The sequence below is a fragment of the Bombina bombina genome, chromosome 3, assembly GCF_027579735.1.
Source record: "Bombina bombina isolate aBomBom1 chromosome 3, aBomBom1.pri, whole genome shotgun sequence".
NCBI classification, from domain to species: domain Eukaryota; kingdom Metazoa; phylum Chordata; class Amphibia; order Anura; family Bombinatoridae; genus Bombina; species Bombina bombina.
Window position 1 is genome coordinate 586820423 of NC_069501.1, and position 26299 is coordinate 586846721.

At 39.5% G+C, this 26299-nt stretch overlaps 1 protein-coding gene across 1 annotated transcript in view; it reads left to right on the plus strand.

Moving 5' to 3' along the window:
- The window catches only part of FHL3 (four and a half LIM domains 3), a 178896-nt gene that overhangs the window by 57838 nt on the left and 94759 nt on the right, over positions 1 to 26299 (plus strand). The window contains exon 2 of the mRNA XM_053707157.1: positions 7872 to 7972. The gene's annotated coding sequence lies outside the window, so the exon portion shown is untranslated. The remainder of the gene's footprint in view (positions 1 to 7871; positions 7973 to 26299) is intronic.

The window sequence follows — 26299 nt, forward strand, 5'->3', positions numbered from 1 at the left end:
ACAAAATGTTTTACAAACACCTTCAATTAAACCATTACACATAAATACAACCTCTTATAAAGAAAATAAATCAAGGCCAAAAGGGATATGGTATATAACAAGATAGTTGACTGTGAATGTTTATATATATATATATATATATATATATATACATATATATATTTATACATATATATATTTCTAAATATGTGTATGTATACATAGTATATATATATATATATATATGTATATATATATGTATATATATGTAAAACAGAACACAAGCGCAACCCAGATTCAAAGTAGCTTAATGATTTATTTGAGCAAATTCAATGCGCATAATTATGCACTCACAAGAAAGTAGATAGAATCAGCATATCATTCGCTTTTACAGCATAACCTTTTTGAGAGTGCTAGTATGTTTTTTAAGTTCTAATTTCTTTAAAACACAACACTGGGTCCTTCTGTTATTTCCTTGCCTAAAATGGGATCTAATTTGAGAACATCCCTATGTTTGCTTATTGCTGATTTGATTTGTTGTGCTCCTACACTATAAGTGGTAATACATTTGATATTATCATCTTTATTGGTTTTATACAGGTGGCCCTCGTTTTACAACAGTTCAATTTGCACCTTTTCAGAATAACAACCTTTTTTTCCAGTCATGTGACTGCTATTGAAAAGCATTGAGAAGCAGTGCATTTATTAAAATAGCCAGTAAGTGGAGTTGTCCGCTTGTGTTGCAGCAAAGCCAAGCAAGCTGAAATTAATCAGTTTCACCAGACCTGAGCTATTGAGCAGATTTCAAAGGAACAAGATCTTCCTGTCTATAAATAAGTCCAAATTGGAATGCATAGAAAGAACTGTTTGCAGAAAAATGCAAGTGAAATCTGTGTTGTGTGATTATTTTATTAGGTTTATAATGCTGTTTAGCAAATGTTTTTGTTCATTTAACTTAGTTTAATTATATATTCTGTGTTGTGTGACTATTTTATTAGGTTTATAATGCTGTTTAGCATTTAAAGTCTTTATTTCAAAGCTTTAAAAATAATGTATTAGGTGTTACTTTTTTTTTAAAATATTTTTATTGAGGATTAAAATAGACATACATAGATTGTGACATATAATAGTACAAACAAACAGATGGTATGTTCCAAGGCAATGGAATGGCATAAGAGCAAATAAATGCATACATGGACAATAGAATAAAAAATAACTCAGCCTATATATCTAAGTAGTTGTGATATGCTAAAATAAAACAAAAACTATCCAAAACTAATCCTCAAGTTTCTACCTCCTATGACAAAAGTGAAGCCACTCTTGGACCTCCAATACCTCTATTACATAAAAAAGAAAATTACAGGAGGGTTTTTATTAATATCAGGTCCATTATAGACCTGTTAATTGAAATATAAATATGAATCTATGTGCAGAGATCACACAACAATACTTTCTTGAAGGCAAGAACTGTCTGAGACATAAGCAAACATGTAGGATACAATGAAACCTCAGATTACTTTGAAGGTAGAATGTAGAGCTGCAACAACTAATCGTCATAATCGATAATAATCGATTATGAAAATAGTTGTCAACGAATCTCATAATCGATTAGTTGGTTTGCAATTAGTTGGACTGTGCACAACACCAGCTGCTTCACTCCAATGAACTCCTGCATATGGTATGGTGTTTTATGGTTAGGTCCTTAGCCTAAAGGTTGTCTACAGACATCTACTTTTCACTTTTTCAGGACAGTTTACGATTACAACTACCCCTGGCTTATGTGCAACCCAGATATAATAGTCATTTGGATTGTTTATATTAAATCTGGTGATTTGGAACTATGCTTTTCATGATATAGTGCCAAGCTTGTTATCTACTACACCTAGCCCCTAGATTGATGGGAGTTATTTAAATTGATGTGCACTATTATCTGTTTGCACAATTATTAGCGTATTGCTTGCTATTGCTGATTATATGTACTGTATAAATAAATGTGTAAGGCTTTGTCCTGTTATTGATATACAGTCCTTAGCGCTTTTGATTTTGTTTTTTATTGTTTTTTTATATTTTTAATAAATTGTGATAATATGTACCAGATTCAACCTTTATAAGTATATATCCGTTATTTTTAGAGCGGATTAGATATTTCCCCTAACCTTATAGCTGGTTATTTACCATTGCATATAGATATTTTTATGTTAGAATGAAGTCAAGGGTTACTTTATTGAGAGGCCCATTGCCAAGGTAGAAAACATTTAGCATTGGTGAAGAGCTAACAAAGATAAATATCCCACTTTGGATAAATTGGCCAAAACCCTACTTATTCACCTCAACAGCATTTTCTCTGCTGCAGGAAATATAGCTGCAAACAGAGAACCAGCCTTAGCCAGAAGCATGTGGACATGTTGAGATGTTTGCATTTCAATGCAAAGTTTCTGAAAGAGTGAATAACAGAATGTTATTAACAGTGATAGTCTAACTCTTTCTAGTTCTACCTCTTTTCAAACAGATTGTGGTTTTGTTTTGTTTGATTATAAAACTGTGCTCTGCTGCTTAAAAATTGAAGAAACAGTTGTGTTAATGTAAAGTTTTAGTCTGAAGTTTATATTTGTAACACTCATTATGTGGATTTTATTTAAAACATAGAAAACTATTATTGATTCTCTTTTTATCCGATTAGTCGATTAATCGAAAAAATAATCGGCCGATTAATCGATTATGAAAATAATCGTTAGTTGCAGCCCTAGTAGAATGCAAACTATAACCTATAACAATATACAGTCACTTGTGAGATTAGCTGCTAGGGTAATATGCTCGTTGACTTTACCCCACTGATGAGGATAGAACATATTCATGACAGGTGTATTATTTTATACGTTTGTTAAAGCTTCAAGTATTTCCTGAGAACAACAGCGGCCAGTCTAGAAGTGCCTGCACATGCTGCAACCAATTCATTAGCTGCTCAGTTGCCCATAAATATTAAACCTTCTTAACGTGGAAAGAAATAAAAATAAACATTCTCATTATCAGTGAGTAGGATGTTAGTAACGATTTCACTATTAACAGGCTAATAACACTACTAACATAAAATATCAAGACAGGGTACTGGGATGTGAATAAATATATCAGAATGACAACTGGTTATTTAGGTCATGTTTAAGATATATCATCTAGCCAATGTTAGTCCCAAATGCCAGGTTGCAACTCCGTCTTGGAAAGTCAATAGTTTAACCTACACCAGATTTATTAAGGCGGTAGCCGTATAGAGAATAATCCTTCAATGTCCATAAATGTTGAGCCGATTGTCGGGTCTTCTGCCAGAACGGAGATGGGACAATGTCATCTACTGCAGTTCGCTGTATGTTCTTATGCCGTCTCCTCTGTAAGATAAGAGCTTCAAGATTTATACGGGCAAGTGAACTTGACTGCTTGTCATATGAATAACTCGGAACTGCCCTTAAAGCCCTACTCTCCGCTAGAAGGTTTGATGCAATAATTTCCCCTGAGGGCTGTGCTGTCGTTTGGTAGCGGAGATCCTCCGGCGGCGTCTGAGCTTGCTGTTCGGTCACATCAATCTCCACCAAATCAGCGCCTTCTTGTTTAGGTTCCTGTTTCAGATCTAGTTGTATCTGTGGATGCGGTCCACAATGCGATGCCTTCACCCCTGACTCAAACAGGGCACAAAGGTCTCTCTCCAGCGCTGCAAAGCGATCTATCAGCAGCTGTGTCACTGTCGTCTCCCATGAACCCAGGCAATCCATGCTAGTAGCGAAGCAACTCCAGGTCAGCTCGAGCCGTCCCCACAACAATAGCGAAATCAATTACGAGCTACAAGTGGGTTATAGCTTAAAGGTTTGAGGTATCAAAACGTCTCTATGCACTATCAATGTCGTTCTTCAGCGCAAATGGCTGGTAAGTCTGACTTGTAGATCAGGAAAGTGGAGGGGTAGATGAAGGTCTAGGCCTTTGTCAGGCCTCCGCTGCGTACCTTCTCTATTTCTGTTTGCTAGGCTGTAATTTCAGATAGAAAGTACTCAAAGTAACTCCACAGATGTAAAGGTGCTTCAGATCCTCAGATACAAGCTTAGTGTGTGGAATAAAGGAGGGATAAACAACGGCTTTAACAACTCCTCGATCAGCCAAAATTAGCAAGCAGCCATCTTGGTCGCTGGTCGGACACGCCCCCCATTAGGTGTTACTTTTAACAATTTTTAGAGGGGCCTGGAACCTATCTCCCTCACTTCCCATTGACTTACATTATAAACTGGGTTTCAATTTACAACGGTTTCGATTTACAACCATTCCTTCTGGAACCTAACCCCGGCGTAAACTGAGGGTTACCTGTATTTAGTCTGTAACAGAACTTTTCTTGAAATACCATCATTTCTCTTCCTAGCAGTCTTCACTAAATCCTGATCAAAACCCCTTTGTATAAATTTATTCTCAAGGATATCTGCCTCTCTATTAAAGTCTCTATCTATGGTGCAGTTCCTCTGAATCCGCTGGAACTGCCTGTAGGGAATATTAGACTTCCAACAATGTAGATGGCTGCTATTTGCATTAAGGAAGCCATTACTATCATTGGGCTTCCTGTAGTTTTTTTTTTTTTACTGCCACTGTATTAGTATCTGAATTACAGAAGAGAGTAAGATCTAAGAAATATATTTGCTCCCTCTCTATCCTATGAGTAAACGACAAGTTATATGTGTTCTCATTAATATATTTGAAAAACTTTTTAGCGATAGAACTATCCCCTCTCCAAATTAGAATGACATCATCGATGTACCGTCGATAAGCCACTATATAAGCCACTATATTCTCCTTAAAATGATTGTTGTTCCATATATATCTATCTTCATGTATAATCTTGGTCTGCCCCTTTAACCTTTTAATTGCGGATGACGACACATAGGTCTCTCTATTGTCTGTCCAAGCCAAAATTATGATTTCATTCAGACAGATCTTGCAATTTTAAGCAACTTTCCATTTTACTTCTTTTATCAAATTTGCTTCATTCTTGGTATCTTTTGTTGAAATATATTTGGAAGTTGTTTAATATTGGTCCGAATCATGAAAGTTTAATTTTGAGCACAGGTGAGTCAAATAGTAACATTCTTTAATACATTTTTTCACACAGGGATATCTCAACGACCTATCTGCTCCAGAGGGTTTTGAGATAATGACCAATAATCTTGAGGTATCTCAATGTTTATGAACCCAAACACACAAACAAAGGAAATAAGCATAATGTTTGCAGTAGAGAGCTATTCTTAATTATAGTGGAATGCAAAGGCAAGCACATAACAGATGACCATGAACACTATGCTGGCCTCCAATGTTTATAGTGAATGGATTTACTATAACTGGGTTCTAAAAATGTGTAACTGGCTCCTCACTATTCTGGTTGGTTTCAGAGTTAGTTGTAAACCAGTCAACTTCCAATTTCCTAGCAAAGAGGGTGAAAGGTGTATCAATCTGTTTTGTAAAGACTTGACAATGTAAGATTTTTGGTGCATTATTTATTTATTCAAATAATTTTGTCTTATTAGAACTTAGATGAAGATCAAATTAATTTTTAGGCCAACCTAACCTGGATAATTATGTACGGGTAATTAGCTATAACTAAAAAAGCTCTAAGCCCCCCTAACATAAGAATAGATCCAGCCAGAGATTTTTCTAAGAAAGGTGAGGAACTAGTAGGTGAAAAGCTTTATTTTATTTTTTTAATGTGACAAAAAAAGCTTGTCACCTTCAGTAGAGCCAGTGGAGTTTTTTTCCCCCAGAGCTGACAAGCATGTGTTCTAAAAATGTGCTACACTGGAATTTGTAGGGCAGCCAATGTGCGTCCTCCCTCCCACTCAGTGTCAATCACATTGTTTTTTCTCTCTGAAATTATAGAACACCTTGAAGCAGCAACATTCCTGTTGGAAAAAGTTAGTGTGCTGTAAAAAGATGCTGTGTTTTTCCTTTTGGGGGCGTAAGGTCTGTAATTAGGTGAACCGGTTGGCTGTTAGAGGGCGTCTAGATGAAGTCTGAGGCGAGACTGTGAAACCTAAGACAACGTAGTGAACAGGGTGCTTCGTCTGCCTATTTCTTGTGGTCAGTGATATCACTGTGTTCATCTTTACACAGCTGTGATAAACAATCTATCCCAACTAATATTTTATTCCAACAACTTGTAATTACTTGATTGCTAGATGTACTGCGTTGCTTTTCTTGAAAACTAAAAGTTAATATGTCCTAGCTATGTGAAATAATGATTCATTTTCAATTCTTATCAGGGATGGGCAAATGATTCAGCATATTAACTAATGATAACAAATGATGGTCTTATTCGTTCTTAAAGGAGCATTAATTATAGCTCCCAGTAATGCATTTCTGATCCTGAGCATACTTATGTATGTTTTTCAACAAAGGATACAAAGACAACTAAGTAACTTTGATAACGAAAATAAATTGCTGATATAAATTCTGAAATATAAAAAATGACTTTAGTGTCCCTTTAAATTAATGCTGCTTATAAGTCTTTTATTGAAACACACGTTTGCTTTTAAAAAGGTCTTTTTTTTCTGTTAAAGGCACATTTTTATTTTAACACATTTATTTAGTAGTTTTATAAAAATTCCTTATTTTATTTATAAATATATACTGTATATATATTTCTATATTTTTTATTTTTGTTGTTTGACTTTTACTGTATCGTCTTAACTGTAGTTAAATATAGAAGTTAACAGTTTTTGTTACTTTTGTTCCTGTGGTTGAATAAGTTAATACAGAACCCTCCCTTGATCTTGTTAACACTTTCACTCAACCTTGAAGGTTTTATTCCACAGAACATATTTATATTTCCTTTTCTGTTATGTTGTTCTCATTTTGATTGACAATCAAATTTTTGCAAATTCATCATTAAAATGTGTGAATGTTTAATAAACTGTATATTACAATATACTTACACAACACAAAGGTATAAAATACTTTTCAGTAGACGCTCTTAGAGCAAATATTATCATCATTGCAGGTGGAGAGGTTCGCAAATAGTGAACATATCTGCCTGCAATCACCACTTGTGATGCTGCATCGCACTGCAACATTTATCATTGCACAAGAGGTTTCTTGTGCTATGCCGTCCCCATCTTCTGCGTAACCACTGGCGCAAGAGCAGGGCATGTCAATCACCACGAACAAGCGATGGTCAGGGTGTTTTATCTCACCACCTCTGAGGCAAAGGAAGCAGTGTCTGCTTCTTAAATACATGGCTGCAGATTCATGCAAACTGGCTCCTCATAGCCTCAAAAACTGCTTAAAAAATGTACCTTTTAGTGCATTCAAATTCATAAGGTAAAAAATGTAAGAGCCAAGCAGTGATTTTTACCTTGAAAAATCACAAAAGGAAGTTACTTAAGCAAAAGAACAAAGATATACTTTTATGTAGAAAGCATACGTTATTCCAATCCCATGTCTCTGCTATTTGTATAACGTACTAAAACAACTTTGCAATATACTTTATTTATTTTGTTCCCCTTTCCTGTAATTAAATTCTGAATATTGAAGGCTTTCCAATTCATGTTAAACATGGAAGTGCAGACACAGCTCTATTCCACACAGTCATTGGTTGCACACTCTAATAAGCCTTTTATAACCATTCCTAATTGGCCTCAGTGTAACCTAAGTAACAATATGGTGGCGCCCACTGTTTTATGGACATTAACCTTACCCTTATTTTCTCAATATTTAAACAACTAATATTATTTTTAAAAATACATGTACAAGTTATTCTCAGGATATCCTTTGTTCTAAATACACCATTCAAACACTGATTTATTTAGTGTTTAATGTCCCTTTAATGATTGTTAGGATTTGTTTTGTGACAACACTTCTGTCTTTCCCTTCAGGTTTCAAGCAAGCCACGGGTTCATACTCCTACAGAGGACTACTTAGGCGATACACTCTCTTTTGGACTACACAAGAGCAAATACAGAGAGCTGCTGTGCTAGTAAGTAGGTTTGATTTAAAAATCACTGTGTTTTACTATGACAACGTTACTACAACTAAATGGTTGTTACACTCTCATAGCCAAAAAGCTAAACATTTAGTGATTGATGATTATTTCTCCTGTTAAGTGTGGTCAGTCCACGGGTCATCATTACTTCTGGGATATTAACTCCTCCCCAACAGGAAGTGCAAGAGGATTCACCCAGCAGAGCTGCTATATAGCTCCTCCCCTCTACGTCACACCCAGTCATTCTCTTGCACCCAACTAATAGATAGGATGTGTGAGAGGACTGTGGTGATTATACTTAGTTTTATACCTTCAATCAAAAGTTTGTTATTTTATAACAGCACCGGAGTGTGTTGTTCCTTCTCTGGTAGAATTTGAAGAAGAATCTACCTGAGTTTTTTATATGATTTTAGCCGGCGTAGTTAAGATCATATTGCTGTTCTCGACCATCTGAGGAGTGAGGTAAACTTCAGACCAGGGGACAGTGGGCAGGTTAATCTGCAAAGAGGTATGTAGCAGCATATTATTTTCTGACAATGGAATTGACTGAGAAAATTCTGCCATACCGATATAATGTAAGCTCAGCCTTAAATGCAGTAGTAGCAACTGGTATCAGGCTGTCATGTATGTATATTTACACTTCAGTATTCTGGGGAATGGCACTTCACTGGTATAATACTGTATGCATAAGACTTTAGCCTAATTTGCAGTGACTAGCAACAGGCTTTCTAATGACATTTTATTTATTTGATGTTAAACGTTTTTGCTAGCATGTTAAATCGTTTAATTTTCTGAGGTACTGGGTGAAAAAATGTTTTGGGCACTGTTTTTTTCCACTTGGCAGTCGTTTTATTTAATTTAAGACAGTTTACTGATCTCCCTCACTGTTGTGTGTGAGGGGGAGGGGCCTATTTTGGCGCTTTTGCTACGCATCAAAAAATTCAGTCAGAAGTCTCTTGTCTTCCCTGCATGATCCGGTTCGTCTCTACAGAGCTCAGGGGTCTTCAAAACTTATTTTGAGGGAGGTAATCACTCACAGCAGAGCTGTGAGATTGTAACTGACTGTGATAAAAAACGTTTATTTCTGTACTTTTTTTCTGCTATTCAGGGTTAGTTATCCATTGCTAATGGGGGCAATCCTTTGCTAAAATTGTGTTTTTACCGGAAAGAATTTGATGTTATAGTTTCTCAAGTTTATTATTTCTCAACTGTCATAACTTTGTTCTGTGCTTCTTAAAGGCACAGTACGTTTTCATATTATTTGTAAATTGCTTTGAAAAGTATTTCCAAGTTGCTAGTTTATTTGCTAGTGTGTTAAACATGTCTGATTCAGAGGAATATCTCTGTGCTATATGTGCTAAAGCCAAAGTGGAGCCCAATAGAAATTTATGTACTAATTGCATTGATGCTACTTTAAATAAAAGTCAATCTGTACAAATTGAACATATTTCACCAAACAACGAGGGGAGAGTTATGCCGACTAACTCGCCTCACGTGTCAGTACCTGCATCTCCCGCTCGGGAGGTGCGTGATATTGTAGCGCCGAGTACATCAGGGCGGCCATTACAAATCACATTACAGGATATGGCTAATGTTATGACTGAAGTTTTGGCTAAATTACCAGAACTAAGAGGTAAGCGTGATCACTCTGGGGTGAGAACAGAGTGCGCTGTTGATAATAGGGCCATGTCTGATACTGCGTCACAGTATGCTGAACATGAGGACGGAGAGCTTCAATCTGCAGGTGACGGTTCTGATCCCAATAGAATGGATTCAGACATTTCTAATTTTAAGTTTAAACTCGAAAACCTCCGTGTACTGTTAGGGGAGGTATTAGCAGCTCTGAATGATTGTAACACCGTTGCAATCCCAGAGAAATTATGTAGGCTGGATAGATACTATGCGGTACCGGCGAGTACTGACGTATTTCCTATACCTAAGAGGCTTACAGAGATAATTACTAAGGAGTGGGATAGGCCCGGTGTACCCTTTCCCCCCCTCCTGTGTTTAGAAAAATGTTTCCAATAGACGCCACCACACGGGACTTATGGCAGACGGTCCCTAAGGTGGAGGGAGCGGTTTCTACTCTGGCTAAGCGTACCACTATCCCGGTGAAGGATAGCTGTGCCTTTTCAGATCCAATGGATAAAAAATTAGAGGGTTACCTTAAGAAAATGTTTGTTCAACAAGGTTTTATATTGCAACCCCTTGCATGTATTGCGTCTGTCACGGCCGCGGCCGCTTTTTGGTCCGAGTCCCTGGAAGAGACTCTTGACTCAATAACTATAGATGAGATTTCAAACAAGCTTACGACACTTAAGCTAGCTAATTCATTTATTTCGGATGCCGTGGTTCATTTAACTAAACTTACGGCTAAGAATTCCGGATTCGCCATTCAGGCACGCAGAGCACTGTGGCTAAAATCCTGGTCAGCTGACGTTACTTCTAAATCTAAATTACTTAACATACCTTTCAAAGGGCAGACCTTATTCGGGCCCGGGTTGAAAGAAATTATCGCTGACATTACAGGAGGTAAAGGCCATGCCCTGCCTCAAGACAGAGCCAAACCTAAGGCTAGACAGTCTAATTTTCGTTCCTTTCGTAATTTCAAAGCAGGAGCAGCATCAACTTCCTCTGCACCAAAACAGGAAGGAGCTGTTGCTCGCTACAGACAAGGCTGGAGACCTAACCAGTCCTGGAACAAGGGCAAGCAGGCCAGGAAACCTGCTGCTGCCCCTAAGACAGCATGAATTGAGGGCCCCCGATCCGGGAACGGATCTAGTGGGGGGCAGACTTTCTCTCTTCGCCCAGGCTTGGGCAAGAGATGTCCAGGATCCCTGGGCGTTAGAGATCATATCTCAGGGATATCTTCTGGACTTCAAATCTTCTCCCCCAAAAGGGAGATTTCATCTGTCAAGGTTGTCAACAAACCAAATAAAGAAAGAGGCATTTCTACGCTGTGTACAAGATCTTTTACTATTGGGAGTGATCCATCCGGTTCCGCGGTCGGAACACGGACAAGGGTTTTACTCAAATCTGTTTGTGGTTCCCAAAAAAGAGGGAACTTTCAGGCCAATCTTGGATTTAAAGATCCTAAACAAATTCCTAAGAGTTCCATCGTTCAAAATGGAAACTATTCGGACAATTCTACCCATGATCCAAAAGGGTCAGTACATGACCACAGTGGATTTAAAGGATGCTTACCTTCACATACCGATTCACAAGGATCATTACCGGTATCTAAGGTTTGCCTTCCTAGACAGGCATTACCAGTTTGTAGCTCTTCCATTCGGATTAGCTACGGCTCCAAGAATCTTCACAAAGGTTCTGGGTGCTCTTCTGGCGGTACTAAGACCGCGAGGAATTTCGGTAGCTCCGTACCTAGACGACATTCTGATACAAGCTTCAAGCTTTCAAACTGCCAAGTCTCATACAGAGTTAGTACTGGCATTTCTAAGGTCGCATGGATGGAAGGTGAACGAAAAGAAGAGTTCTCTCTTTCCACTCACAAGAGTTCCCTTCTTGGGGACTCTTATAGATTCTGTAGAAATGAAGATCTACCTGATGGAAGACAGGTTAACAAAGCTTCAAAATGCATGCCGTGTCCTTCATTCCATTCAACACCCGTCAGTGGCTCAATGCATGGAGGTAATCGGCTTGATGGTAGCGGCAATGGACATAGTACCCTTTGCACGCCTACATCTCAGACCGCTGCAATTGTGCATGCTAAGTCAGTGGAATGGGGATTACTCAGACTTGTCCCCTACTCTGAATCTGGATCAAGAGACCAGAAATTCTCTTCTATGGTGGCTTTTTCGGCCACATCTGTCCAGGGGGATGCCATTCAGCAGGCCAGATTGGACAATTGTAACAACAGACGCCAGCCTACTAGGTTGGGGCGCTGTCTGGAATTCTCTGAAGGCTCAGGGACAATGGAATCAGGAGGAGAGTCTCCTGCCAATAAACATTCTGGAATTGAGAGCAGTTCTCAATGCCCTTCTGGCTTGGCCCCAGTTAACAACTCGGGGGTTCATCAGGTTTCAGTCGGACAACATCACGACCGTAGCTTACATCAACCATCAGGGAGGGACAAGAAGCTCCCTAGCAATGATGGAAGTATCAAAGATAATTCGCTGGGCAGAGTCTCACTCTTGCCACCTGTCAGCAATCCACATCCCGGGAGTGGAGAACTGGGAGGCGGATTTCCTAAGTCGTCAGACTTTTCATCCGGGGGAGTGGGAACTTCATCCGGAAGTCTTTGCCCAAATTCTTCGACGTTGGGGCAAACCAGAGATAGATCTCATGGCGTCTCGACAAAACGCCAAGCTTCCTTGTTACGGGTCCAGATCCAGGGATCCGGGAGCGGTTCTGATAGATGCTTTGACAGCACCTTGGACCTTCGGGATGGCTTATGTGTTTCTACCCTTCCCAATGCTTCCTCGATTGATTGCCAGAATCAAACAGGAGAGAGCATCGGTGATTCTAATAGCGCCTGCGTGGCCACGCAGGACTTGGTATGCAGATCTAGTGGACATGTCATCCTGTCCACCTTGGTCTCTGCCTCTGAGACAGGACCTTCTGATTCAGGGTCCCTTCAAACATCAAAATCTAATTTCTCTGAAGCTGACTGCTTGGAAATTGAACGCTTGATTTTATCAAAACGTGGTTTTTCTGAGTCAGTAATTGATACCTTAATACAGGCTAGGAAGCCTGTTACCAGAAAGATTTACCATAAAATATGGCGTAAATACTTATATTGGTGCGAATCCAAGAGTTACTCATGGAGTAAGGTTAGGATTCCTAGGATATTGTCTTTTCTACAAGAAGGTTTAGAAAAGGGTTTATCCGCTAGTTCCTTAAAGGGACAGATTTCAGCTCTGTCCATTCTTTTGCACAAACGTCTGTCAGAGGTTCCGGACGTTCAAGCTTTTTGTCAGGCTTTAGCTAGGATCAAGCCTGTGTTTAAAACTGTTGCTCCACCATGGAGTTTGAACTTAGTTCTTAATGTTTTACAGGGTGTTCCGTTTGAACCCCTTCATTCCATTGATGTCAAGCTGTTATCTTGGAAAGTTCTGTTTTTAATGGCTATTTCCTCGGCTCGAAGAGTCTCTGAGTTATCTGCCTTACATTGTGATTCTCCTTATCTGATTTTTCATTCAGACAAGGTAGTTCTGCGTACTAAACCTGGGTTCTTACCTAAGGTGGTCACTAACAGGAATATCAATCAAGAGATTGTTGTTCCATCTTTGTGTCCTAATCCTTCTTCGAAGAAGGAACGTCTTCTACACAATCTAGATGTAGTCCGTGCCCTGAAATTTTATCTACAGGCAACTAAGGATTTTCGACAAACGTCTTCCCTGTTTGTCGTTTATTCTGGTCAGAGGAGAGGTCAAAAAGCTTCGGCTACCTCTCTCTCTCTTTTTGGCTTCGTAGCATAATACGTTTAGCCTATGAGACTGCTGGACAGCAGCCTCCTGAAAGAATTACAGCTCATTCTACTAGAGCTGTGGCTTCCACTTGGGCCTTTAAGAATGAGACCTCTGTTGAACAGATTTGCAAGGCTGCAACTTGGTCTTCTCTTCATACTTTTTCCAAATTTTACAAATTTGACACTTTTGCTTCTTCGGAGGCTGTTTTTGGGAGAAAGGTTCTTCAGGCAGTGGTTCCTTCCGTATAAAGAGCCTGCCTGTCCCTCCCGTCATCCGTGTACTTTAGCTTTGGTATTGGTATCCCAGAAGTAATGATGACCCGTGGACTGACCACACTTAACAGGAGAAAACAAAATTTATGCTTACCTGATAAATTCCTTTCTCCTGTAGTGTGGTCAGTCCACGGCCCGCCCTGTTTTTATGGCAGGTCTAAATTTTTAAATTATACTCCAGTCACCACTGCACCCTTTGGCTTCTCCTTTCTCGTTGGTTCTCGGTCGAATGACTGGGTGTGACGTAGAGGGGAGGAGCTATATAGCAGCTCTGCTGGGTGAATCCTCTTGCACTTCCTGTTGGGGAGGAGTTAATATCCCAGAAGTAATGATGACCCGTGGACTGACCACACTACAGGAGAAAGGAATTTATCAGGTAAGCATAAATTTTGTTTTTTAATTTGGTTCAGTTGAAAAAGAAAAGTGCATCTAAAACCCATCAGCTTTATGATGTTTATCTAAAAGTCCTAATGCTAGAAGCTTAAAAGGAAATCAACATCAAAATTAAAGGGACACTGAACCCACATTTTTTTACTTGATTCGGATAGAGCATGCAATTTTAAGCAACTTTCTAATTGACTCCTATTATCAATTTGTCTTTGTTCTCTTGCTATCTTTATTTGAAAAAGGCATTTAAGCTAAGGAGCCAGCCAATTGTTGGTTCAGACACTGGACAGCACTTGTTTAATGGTGCTGTCCAATCAGCAAGGACAACCCAGGTTGCTCACCAAAAATGGGCCGGCATCTAAACTTACGTTCTTGCTTTTCAAATAAATATACCAAGAGAATGAAGAAAATTTGATAATAGGAGTACATTAGAAATTGCTTAAAATTGCATGCTCTATATGAATCACAAAAGAAAAAAATGTGGGTTCAGTGTCCCTTTAAACTTCATGATTTAGATAGAGCACCATTTTAAAAATAATTTCCAATTTATTTCTAATATCAAATTGTGCACATTGTATCTTTTTATTTTGCTCATTTTCTGAGGCATCAGTTAATACTGAGCATATGCTGTTACTTAGTCTGTGATTGGCTAATGGCTGTCACACGATACGGTCAGTCCAGAAATTTAAATACATTTGGAAATTTTCCAGAAAAAAAATATATTGCTCATTTAAAATTCTGAGTAAGTTCTATTGTCTTTTTAATGTACACTTGTGGATTTTGCAATTTTACTGTATTTAATGGTATTTTAATAATACACTCTAAAAGTCAGTATTTTGTATTAAATATTTGGAAAATAATGCAACATACACGTTGAGCACAGTACATAATGCATTTCCTTTTAGAGGGGTTAAAAACATAGGTAGAGTCCCACAGAAAAGAGTAATTGGTTGGGTTGTGTGACTCCCATTCCTGATTGGCTGACCAGTTGCAAGCTGCTTGATAGCTGCAAGGATTGCAGCCTGTGAATGGGACTTTACATATCTTTTTAAACCCCACTCCTGCAAAGGTTGCATAATTTAAACACTTTGGGGGAATTACATTTTACATTTAATTTCCTTTTCATCATGTTTGTTTACTTCTACCACTTGGTTAATCGCATCCCTCTTTCTTATTTTACCATTTTTAAATCTTCCAGTCGTTTTCTCTCCTCTCCTCTCCTTCTATTCCCCTTTCACTTCTCCTTTTTTATCTCAGGTCATACAGACAAAGGTGATTGGCATGCGCAGTATTTCCACTTCTGTCTGCCGGACATTTACAGCCCAGACATTTGCACACATGCCGTACTTGCACAAACCCCCTCTCCATCTGCACAGCTGTGCTGTCAATGTGGCATTTATAGGAGGGGAGAGGAAGGCCTGGTGAGGCCTAACCCAGCGTGCCATAAATAATCATCACAAGTGATTCATGCACTGCTAACATGAAACCCATTTCAAAAAGCTTTTTTTTTTCCAGTTAGTAATCACATTTTTGGAACAGTGGTTTCATACAAGACAAATGAAAAACCGACACTACTTACTATAGTTTGGCAAAGACTGCATATTGTAGATCAAGAGCAAATGAAGGGCACAATTGTTTTTTTTTTTTTGTTTTTTTTTACTTTTTTGCACTTGCAGTACTTAATAAACTGACACATAAATATATACTTTTGTATAACATTAGAAACATCAAACATTTAAGGAGCCAAATAAAAAAGTAACAAAGAGCAGACTGTAGAGATTTGCAACACTACACCTATTTGGGTTTTTTTTTGTTTTTGTTTTTTAAATCGTACACATAGGGACATTATACACTGGATTTTTCTTTGCATAAATGTTTTGTAGATGATACATTTATATAGCCTATCTGGGAGTATTTTTAATACAATGTGTAGTTTTGATTATTATTTAATAACATTGTGCTGATTTTCAGACTTCTAACCAAGCCCCAAAGTATCAGATGTAGACCCAGGTCTACAGATGTGTGCTGCTATTGTTATTGTAATATGTCTTTTTATATGCAGGGAAGGGGGGGGGTCTGCTCTTTATTTTCCCCAGCCCCTTTCAGTGGGTGTCCCAACTTAACCTCATCAACAGTGCTTAACTGGGAACTTCTAAGTACAATTTAAAAGATTTTATACTAGAATGTTAGATTAGTATCTAAAATAATAGTGGAAAAAGCACTTACAGGAATTTTAAATATGGAAGGTAATTTCTCCAACATAGGTGTGTCCGGTCCACGGCGTCATCCTTACTTGTGGGATATTCTCTTCCCCAACAGGAAATGGCAAAGAGCCCAGCAAAGCTGGTCACATGATCCCTCCCAGGCTCCGCCTACCCCAGTCATTCTCTTTGCCGTTGTACAGGCAACATCTCCACGGAGATGGCTTAGAGTTTTTTAGTGTTTAACTGTAGTTTTTATTATTCAATCAAGAGTTTGTTATTTTGAAATAGTGCTGGTATGTACTATTTACTCAGAAACAGAAAAGAGATGAAGATTTCTGTTTGTATGAGGAAAATGATTTTAGCAACCGTAACTAAAATCCATGGCTGTTCCACACAGGACTGTTGAGAGCAATTAACTTCAGTTGGGGGAACAGTGTGCAGTCTCTTGCTGCTTGAGGTATGACACATTCTAACAAGACGATGTAATGCTGGAAGCTGTCATTTTCCCTATGGGATCCGGTAAGCCATGTTTATTACGATCGTAAATAAGGGCTTCACAAGGGCTTATTAAGACTGTAGACTTTTTCTGGGCTAAATCGATTCATTATTAACACATATTTAGCCTTGAGGAATCATTTTATCTGGGTATTTTGATATAATAATATCGGCAGGCACTGTATTAGACACCTTATTCCTTAGGGGCTTTCCCAAAGCATAAGCAGAGCCTCATTTTCGCGCCGGTGTGGCGCACTTGTTTTTGAGAGGCATGGCATGCAGTCGCATGTGAGAGGAGCTCTGATACTTAGAAAAGACTTTTGAAGGCGTCATTTGGTATCGTATTCCCCTTTGGGCTTGGTTGGGTCTCAGCAAAGCAGATACCAGGGACTGTAAAGGGGTTAAAGTTTAAAACGGCTCCGGTTCCGTTATTTTAAGGGTTAAAGCTTCCGAATTTGGTGTGCAATACTTTTAAGGCTTTAAGACACTGTGGTGAAAATTTGATAAATTTTGAACAATTCCTTCATGTTTTTTCGCAATTGCAGTAATAAAGTGTGTTCAGTTTAAAATTTAAAGTGACAGTAACGGTTTTATTTTAAAACGTTTTTGTACTTTGTTATCAAGTTTATGCCTGTTTAACATGTCTGAACTACCAGATAGACTGTGTTCTGAATGTGGGGAAGCCAGAATTCCTATTCATTTAAATAAATGTGATTTATGTGATAATGACAATGATGCCCAAGATGATTCCTCAAGTGAGGGGAGTAAGCATGGTACTGCATCATTCCCTCCTTCGTCTACACGAGTCTTGCCCACTCAGGAGGCCCCTAGTACATCTAGCGCGCCAATACTCCTTACTATGCAACAATTAACGGCTGTAATGGATAATTCTGTCAAAAACATTTTAGCCAAAATAAACACTTGTCAGCGTAAGCGCGGCTGCTCTGTTTTAGATACTGAAGAGCATGACGACGCTGATATTAATATCTCTGAAGGGCCCCTAACCCAGTCTGATGGGGCCAGGGAGGTTTTGTCTGAGGGAGAAATTACTGATTCAGGGAACATTTCTCAACAGGCTGAACCTGATGTGATTGCATTTAAATTTAAGTTGGAACATCTCCGCATTCTGCTTAAGGAGGTATTATCCACTCTGGATGATTGTGACAAGTTGGTCATCCCAGAGAAACTATGTAAAATGGACAAGTTCCTAGAGGTGCCGGGGCTCCCAGAAGCTTTTCCTATACCCAAGCGGGTGGCGGACATTGTTAATAAAGAATGGGAGAGGCCAGGTATTCCTTTCGTCCCTCCCCCCATATTTAAAAAATTGTTTCCTATGGTCGACCCCAGAAAGGACTTATGGCAGACAGTCCCCAAGGTCGAGGGAGCGGTTTCCACTTTAAACAAACGCACCACTATACCCATAGAGGATAGTTGTGCTTTCAAAGATCCTATGGATAAAAAATTAGAAGGTTTGCTTAAAAAGATGTTTGTTCAGCAGGGTTACCTTCTACAACCAATTTCATGCATTGTCCCTGTCGCTACAGCCGCATGTTTCTGGTTCGATGAGCTGATAAAGGCGGTCGATAGTGATTCTCCTCCTTATGAGGAGATTATGGACAGAATCAATGCTCTCAAATTGGCTAATTCTTTCACCCTCGACGCCACTTTGCAATTGGCTAGGTTAGCGGCTAAGAATTCTGGGTTTGCTATTGTGGCGCGCAGAGCGCTTTGGTTGAAATCTTGGTCGGCTGATGCGTCTTCCAAGAACAAGCTACTTAACATTCCTTTCAAGGGGAAAACGCTGTTTGGCCCTGACTTGAAAGAGATTATCTCTGATATCACTGGGGGTAAGGGCCACGCCCTTCCTCAGGATCGGCCTTTCAAGGCAAAAAATAAACCTAATTTTCGTCCCTTTCGTAGAAACGGACCAGCCCAAGGTGCTACGTCCTCTAAGCAAGAGGGTAATACTTCTCAAGCCAAGCCAGCTTGGAGACCAATGCAAGGCTGGAACAAAGGAAAGCAGGCCAAGAAACCTGCCGCTGCTACCAAGACTGCATGAAATGTTGGCCCCCGATCCGGGACCGGATCTGGTGGGGGGCAGACTCTCTCTCTTCGCTCAGGCTTGGGCAAGAGATGTTCTGGATCCTTGGGCGCTAGAAATAGTCTCCCAAGGTTATCTTCTGGAATTCAAGGGACTTCCCCCAAGGGGGAGGTTCCACAGGTCTCAGTTGTCTTCAGACCACATAAAAAGACAGGCATTCTTACATTGTGTAGAAGACCTGTTAAAAATGGGAGTGATTCATCCTGTTCCATTAAGAGAACAAGGGATGGGGTTCTACTCCAATCTGTTCATAGTTCCCAAAAAAGAGGGAACGTTCAGACCAATCTTAGATCTCAAGTTCTTAAACAAGTTTCTCAAGGTTCCATCGTTCAAGATGGAAACCATTCGAACTATTCTTCCTTCCATCCAGGAAGGTCAATTCATGACCACGGTGGATTTAAAGGATGCGTATCTACATATTCCTATCCACAAGGAACATCATCGGTTCCTAAGGTTCGCATTCCTGGACAAACATTACCAGTTCGTGGCGCTTCCTTTCGGATTAGCCACTGCTCCAAGGATTTTCACAAAGGTACTAGGGTCCCTTCTAGCTGTGCTAAGACCAAGGGGCATTGCTGTAGTACCTTACTTGGACGACATTTTGATTCAAGCGTCGTCCCTTCCTCAAGCAAAGGCTCACACGGACATCGTCCTGGCCTTTCTCAGATCTCACGGATGGAAAGTGAACGTGGAAAAGAGTTCTCTATCCCCGTCAACAAGGGTTCCCTTCTTGGGAACAATTATAGACTCCTTAGAAATGAGGATTTTTCTAACAGAGGCCAGAAAAACAAAACTTCTAGACTCTTGTCGGATACTTCATTCCGTTCCTCTTCCTTCCATAGCTCAGTGCATGGAAGTGATCGGGTTGATGGTAGCGGCAATGGACATAGTTCCTTTTGCGCGCATTCATCTAAGACCATTACAACTGTGCATGCTCAGTCAGTGGAATGGGGACTATACAGACTTGTCTCCGAAGATACAAGTAAATCAGAGGACCAGAGACTCACTCCGTTGGTGGCTGTCCCTGGACAACCTGTCACAAGGGATGACATTCCGCAGACCAGAGTGGGTCATTGTCACGACCGACGCCAGTCTGATGGGCTGGGGCGCGGTCTGGGGATCCCTGAAAGCTCAGGGTCTTTGGTCTCGGGAAGAATCTCTTCTACCGATAAATATTCTGGAACTGAGAGCGATATTCAATGCTCTCAAGGCTTGGCCTCAGCTAGCGAGGGCCAAGTTCATACGGTTTCAATCAGACAACATGACAACTGTTGCGTACATCAACCATCAGGGGGGAACAAGGAGTTCCCTAGCGATGGAAGAAGTGACCAAAATCATTCTATGGGCGGAGTCTCACTCCTGCCACCTGTCTGCTATCCACATCCCAGGAGTGGAAAATTGGGAAGCGGATTTTCTGAGTCGTCAGACATTGCATCCGGGGGAGTGGGAACTCCATCCGGAAATCTTTGCCCAAGTCACTCAGCTGTGGGGCATTCCAGACATGGATCTGATGGCCTCTCGTCAGAACTTCAAAGTTCCTTGCTACGGGTCCAGATCCAGGGATCCCAAGGCGGCTCTAATGGATGCACTAGTAGCACCTTGGACCTTCAAACTAGCTTATGTGTTCCCGCCCTTTCCTCTCATCCCCAGGCTGGTAGCCAGGATCAATCAGGAGAGGGCGTCGGTGATCTTGATAGCTCCTGCGTGGCCACGCAGGACTTGGTATGCAGATCTGGTGAATATGTCATCGGCTCCACCTTGGAAGCTACCTTTGAGACGAGACCTTCTTGTTCAGGGTCCGTTCGAACATCCGAATCTGGTTTCACTCCAGCTGACTGCTTGGAGATTGAACGCTTGATTTTATCGAAGCGAGGGTTCTCAGATTCTGTTATCGATACTCTTGTTCAGGCCAGAAAGCCTGTAACTAGAAAGATTTACCACAAAATTTGGAAAAAATATATCTGTTGGTGTGAATCTAAAGGATTCCCTTGGGACAAGGTTAAGATTCCTAGGATCCTATCCTTCCTTCAAGAAGGATTGGAAAAAGGATTATCTGCAAGTTCCCTGAAGGGACAGATTTCTGCCTTGTCGGTGTTACTTCACAAAAAACTGGCTGCTGTGCCAGATGTTCAAGCTTTTGTTCAGGCTCTGGTTAGAATTAAGCCTGTTTACAAACCTTTGACTCCTCCTTGGAGTCTCAATTTAGTTCTTTCAGTTCTTCAGGGGGTTCCGTTTGAACCCTTGCATTCCGTTGATATTAAATTATTATCTTGGAAAGTTTTGTTTTTAGTTGCAATTTCTTCTGCCAGAAGAGTTTCAGAATTATCTGCTCTGCAGTGTTCTCCTCCTTATCTGGTGTTCCATGCAGATAAGGTGGTTTTACGTACTAAACCTGGTTTTCTTCCAAAAGTTGTTTCTAACAAAAACATTAACCAGGAGATTATCGTACCTTCTCTGTGTCCGAAACCAGTTTCAAAGAAGGAACGTTTGTTGCACAATTTGGATGTTGTTCGCGCTCTAAAATTCTATTTAGATGCTACAAAGGATTTTAGACAAACATCTTCCTTGTTTGTTGTTTATTCCGGTAAAAGGAGAGGTCAAAAAGCAACTTCTACCTCTCTCTCTTTTTGGATTAAAAGCATCATCAGATTGGCTTACGAGACTGCCGGACGGCAGCCTCCCGAAAGAATCACAGCTCATTCCACTAGGGCTGTGGCTTCCACATGGGCCTTCAAGAACGAGGCTTCTGTTGATCAGATATGTAGGGCAGCGACTTGGTCTTCACTGCACACTTTTACCAAATTTTACAAGTTTGATACTTTTGCTTCTTCTGAGGCTATTTTTGGGAGAAAGGTTTTGCAAGCCGTGGTGCCTTCCATTTAGGTGACCTGATTTGCTCCCTCCCTTCATCCGTGTCCTAAAGCTTTGGTATTGGTTCCCACAAGTAAGGATGACGCCGTGGACCGGACACACCTATGTTGGAGAAAACAGAATTTATGTTTACCTGATAAATTACTTTCTCCAACGGTGTGTCCGGTCCACGGCCCGCCCTGGTTTTTTAATCAGGTCTGATAATTTATTTTCTTTAACTACAGTCACCACGGTACCATATGGTTTCTCCTATGCAAATATTCCTCCTTAACGTCGGTCGAATGACTGGGGTAGGCGGAGCCTGGGAGGGATCATGTGACCAGCTTTGCTGGGCTCTTTGCCATTTCCTGTTGGGGAAGAGAATATCCCACAAGTAAGGATGACGCCGTGGACCGGACACACCGTTGGAGAAAGTAATTTATCAGGTAAACATAAATTCTGTTTTTTATATAATATTAGTAAATATACTTTACACATTTAAAAATCCAACAAGTGTTTCTTCTACTACTATTTTACACATAGACAGGTTGAGAACCAGGTGATTGTCTAAAGGAGGTCAGATTCACCATTTTACATAGAATATATAAAATACCTCCCCAGACACAGACAGGGCAGTACCCTACTTTACCTAGTTATTGTGCTTTTTCACCTTTGTTATGAAAGCAGACGCGGCATGGTTTCCATATTGAGTTGGAAGCAGGCACAGAGCACATACATGACCTGAGGACAGAATAGCAGAGGCCAGCATTCCAGTGAGATTACTGTACAACACGTTAACTAATTGCCACATTACCTAGTGTCAATAGACAGGGGAACCTGTATGGCATAATTCATTTTTGCTTTTGGGCTACATTGTAGAAAAAAGAATGTTAAAAAACAGTTGTAATAATAAGTACATTTACAAATCCATTGTGCTATGGGGACTGGAGATTTGTGAGACTTGTTTTGCACAAGATTTTCCAACGGCTGTACAGCCACATCTTAAAGTGATATTTGTGCCCTATGACTACTGGCATTGCACTTCAGATTGCTGACATGATGGGGATAGTAGTTTTTTTTAACTGAGGGAGCATTGGTGACACACTTTCCCTTGTGATTTACACTAACACATCTGAACCTTGTTTCACACAAACATTAAATGGTATATGTTTGAAGGTTTATGTATATAGAGCAGTGAATTGTGAACTGATACACATTAATATGTTTGGAGAGATCAAAAGCTAAAAAAAATATGGGGCCTTCTGAATTTCAAATTTGAGGACATAATAGTGCAAAAAGAAAATGTTTTCTTGTGTTATTTTATTATTGCTCTTTTGCTTCTATATAATTTTGTATTTAACCCCTGCAAGGGGTTTAAACTTATATTTAAGTCATTTGCAGAACAGAAATACATTACTGGGTACCTAGCTGGAAATTTATGATGAGCCAATGACAAGAGGCACTGCTGCTTTTGAGCCTACTTAAGTGTGCTTTTCAACAAATGGTACCAAGAGTACAAAGTAAAATTGAAAAGTTTCTTAAAACTGCATGCACTAACTAAACAATGAAAGTTACATTTTGACTTTGATCTGCCTGTAATTATATGAAATATCTGACTGTTTGTAGACAAATCTAGAGTTGTTACTATATGCTTAGATGGTGTCTAAGTGCAACAACACTCTTGACAGAAATACAGAATATTTAGCAAAAGTAGAAGTTTGATACAGACAGTATGAGATCCAAATTGCTTAAAGGGAGATAATATTCATATGCTAAATCACTTGAAACTCATGCAGTTTAACTGTAAAAAGCTGACAGGAAAATCTCACCTGAGCATCTCTATGTAAAAAAGGAAGATAGTTTACCTCACAACTTCCTCAGCTCAGCAGAGTAAGTTCTGGGTAAAAAGTTATACTTCATTTACTGCCCGGCAGCAGGTAAAAAAAAATAAAAAATGAAGAAATGAACAGCAGCCAATCAGCATGGGGTCATGAGGTCATGAACTCTTTTACTGTGCTCTCATGAGATTTCATAGTAAACTTCCTTAAACTGAATAGGGAATTACCATGAGTGTGCACGAAGTTCACTCCCTTGCCTGTCCCGGGACAGACATACTGATTTGCTGCTTAAAGTCCTTTACAATGGGGTGTGAATACTTAGGACATTTTGAGGTAAAATATCTTTCTTTTTTACATAGAGATGTTCAGGTGATATTTTCTAGTAAGCTTTTTACAGCTATGCTGCATCACTTTCAAGTGTTTCAACATTTGGATATCATGGCCCTTTAAGTCAAAAATTGTTCACAAGCAGGAGGATTAGCTCAGTAATTGTAAATCATGATTTCTTTCATGTAATTAGCAAGAGTCCATGAGCTAGTGACGTATGGGATATACATTCCTACCAGGAGGGGCAAAGTTTCCCAAACCTCAAAATACCTACAAATACACCCCTCACCACACCCACAAATCAGTTTTACAAACTTTGCCTCCTATGGAGGTGGTGAAGTAAGTTTGTGCTAGATTCTACGTTGATATGCGCTCCGCAGCAGGTTGGAGCCCGGTTTTCCTCTCAGCGTGCAGTGAATGTCAGAGGGATGTGAGGAGAGTATTGCCTATTTGAATTCAATGATCTCCTTCTACGGGGTCTATTTCATAGGTTCTCTGTTATCGGTCGTAGAGATTCATCTCTTACCTCCCTTTTCAGAACGACGATATACTCTTATATATATACCATTACCTCTGCTGATTTTCGTTTCAGTACTGGTTTGGCTTTCTACAACATGTAGATGAGTGTCCTGGGGTAAGTAAGTCTTATTTTCTGTGACACTCTAAGCTATGGTTGGGCACTTTTTTATAAAGTTCTAAATATATGTATTCAAACATTTATTTGCCTTGACTCAGGATGTTCAACATTCCTTATTTTCAGACAGTCAGTTTCATATTTGGGATAATGCATTTGAATAAAACAATTTTTTTCTTACCTTAAAATTTGACTTTTCCCTGTGGGCTGTTAGGCTCTCGGGGGCTGAAAATGCTTCATTTTATTGCGTCATTCTTGGCGCGGACTTTTTTGGCGCAAATTTTTTTTTCTGTTTCCGGCGTCATACGTGTCGCCGGAAGTTGCGTCATTTTTGACGTTCTTTTGCGCCAAAAATGTCGGCGTTCCGGATGTGGCGTAATTTTTGGCGCCAAAAGCATTTAGGCGCCAAATAATGTGGGCGTCTTATTTGGCGCTAAAAAAATATGGGCGTCACTTTTGTCTCCACATTATTTAAGTCTCATTTTTTATTGCTTCTGGTTGCTAGAAGCTTGTTCACTGGCATTTTTTCCCATTCCTGAAACTGTCATTTAAGGAATTTGATCAATTTTGCTTTATATGTTGTTTTTTCTATTACATATTGCAAGATGTCCCATGTTGAAGCTGAGTCAGAAGATACTTCTGGAAAATCGCTGCCTGGTGCTGGAGCTACCAAAGCTAAGTGTATCTGCTGTAAACTTTTGGTAGCTGTTCCTCCAGCTGTTGTTTGTATTGAATGTCATGACAAACTTGTTAATGCAGATAATATTTCCTTTAGTAAAGTTACATTACCTGTTGCTGTTCCATCAACATCTAATACTCAGAGTGTTCCTGATAACATAAGAGATTTTGTTTCTAAATCCATTAAGAAGGCTATGTCTGTTATTCCTCCTTCTAGTAAACGTAAAAAGTCTTTTAAAACTTCTCATTTTTCAGATGAATTTTTAAATGAACATCATCATTCTGATTCTGATAATGGCTCTTCTGGTTCAGAGGATTCTGTCTCAGAGGTTGATGCTGATAAATCTTCATATTTATTTAAAATGGAATTTATTCGTTCTTTACTTAAGAAGTCCTAATTGCATTAGAAATTGAGGATTCTGGTCCTCTTGATACTAAATCTAAACGTTTAGATAAGGTTTTTAAATCTCCTGTAGTTATTCCAGAAGTTTTTCCTGTTCCTGGTGCTATTTCTGAAGTAATTTCCAGGGAATGGAATAATTTGGGTAATTCATTTACTCCTTCTAAACGTTTTAAGCAATTATATCCTGTGCCATCTGACAGATTAGAATTTTGGGACAAAATCCCTAAGGTTGATGGGGCTGTCTCTACTCTTGCTAAGCGTACTACCATTCCTACGGCAGATGGTACTTCCTTTAAGGATCCTTTAGATAGGAAAATTGAATCCTTTCTAAGAAAAGCTTACTTGTGTTCAGGTAATCTTCTTAGACCTGCTATATCTTTGGCGGATGTTGCTGCAGCTTCAACTTTTTGGTTGGAAGCTTTAGCGCAACAAGTAACAGATCATAATTCTCATAGTATTATTATTCTTCTTCAACATGCTAATAATTTTATTTGTGATGCCATCTTTGATATCATTAGAGTTGATGTCAGGTATATGTCTCTAGCTATTTTAGCTAGAAGAGCTTTATGGCTTAAAACTTGGAATGCTGATATGTCTTCTAAGTCTACTCTGCTTTCCCTTTCTTTCCAGGGTAATAAATTATTTGGTTCTTCTCAGTTGGATTCTATTATCTCAACTGTTACTGGAGGGAAAGGAACTTTTT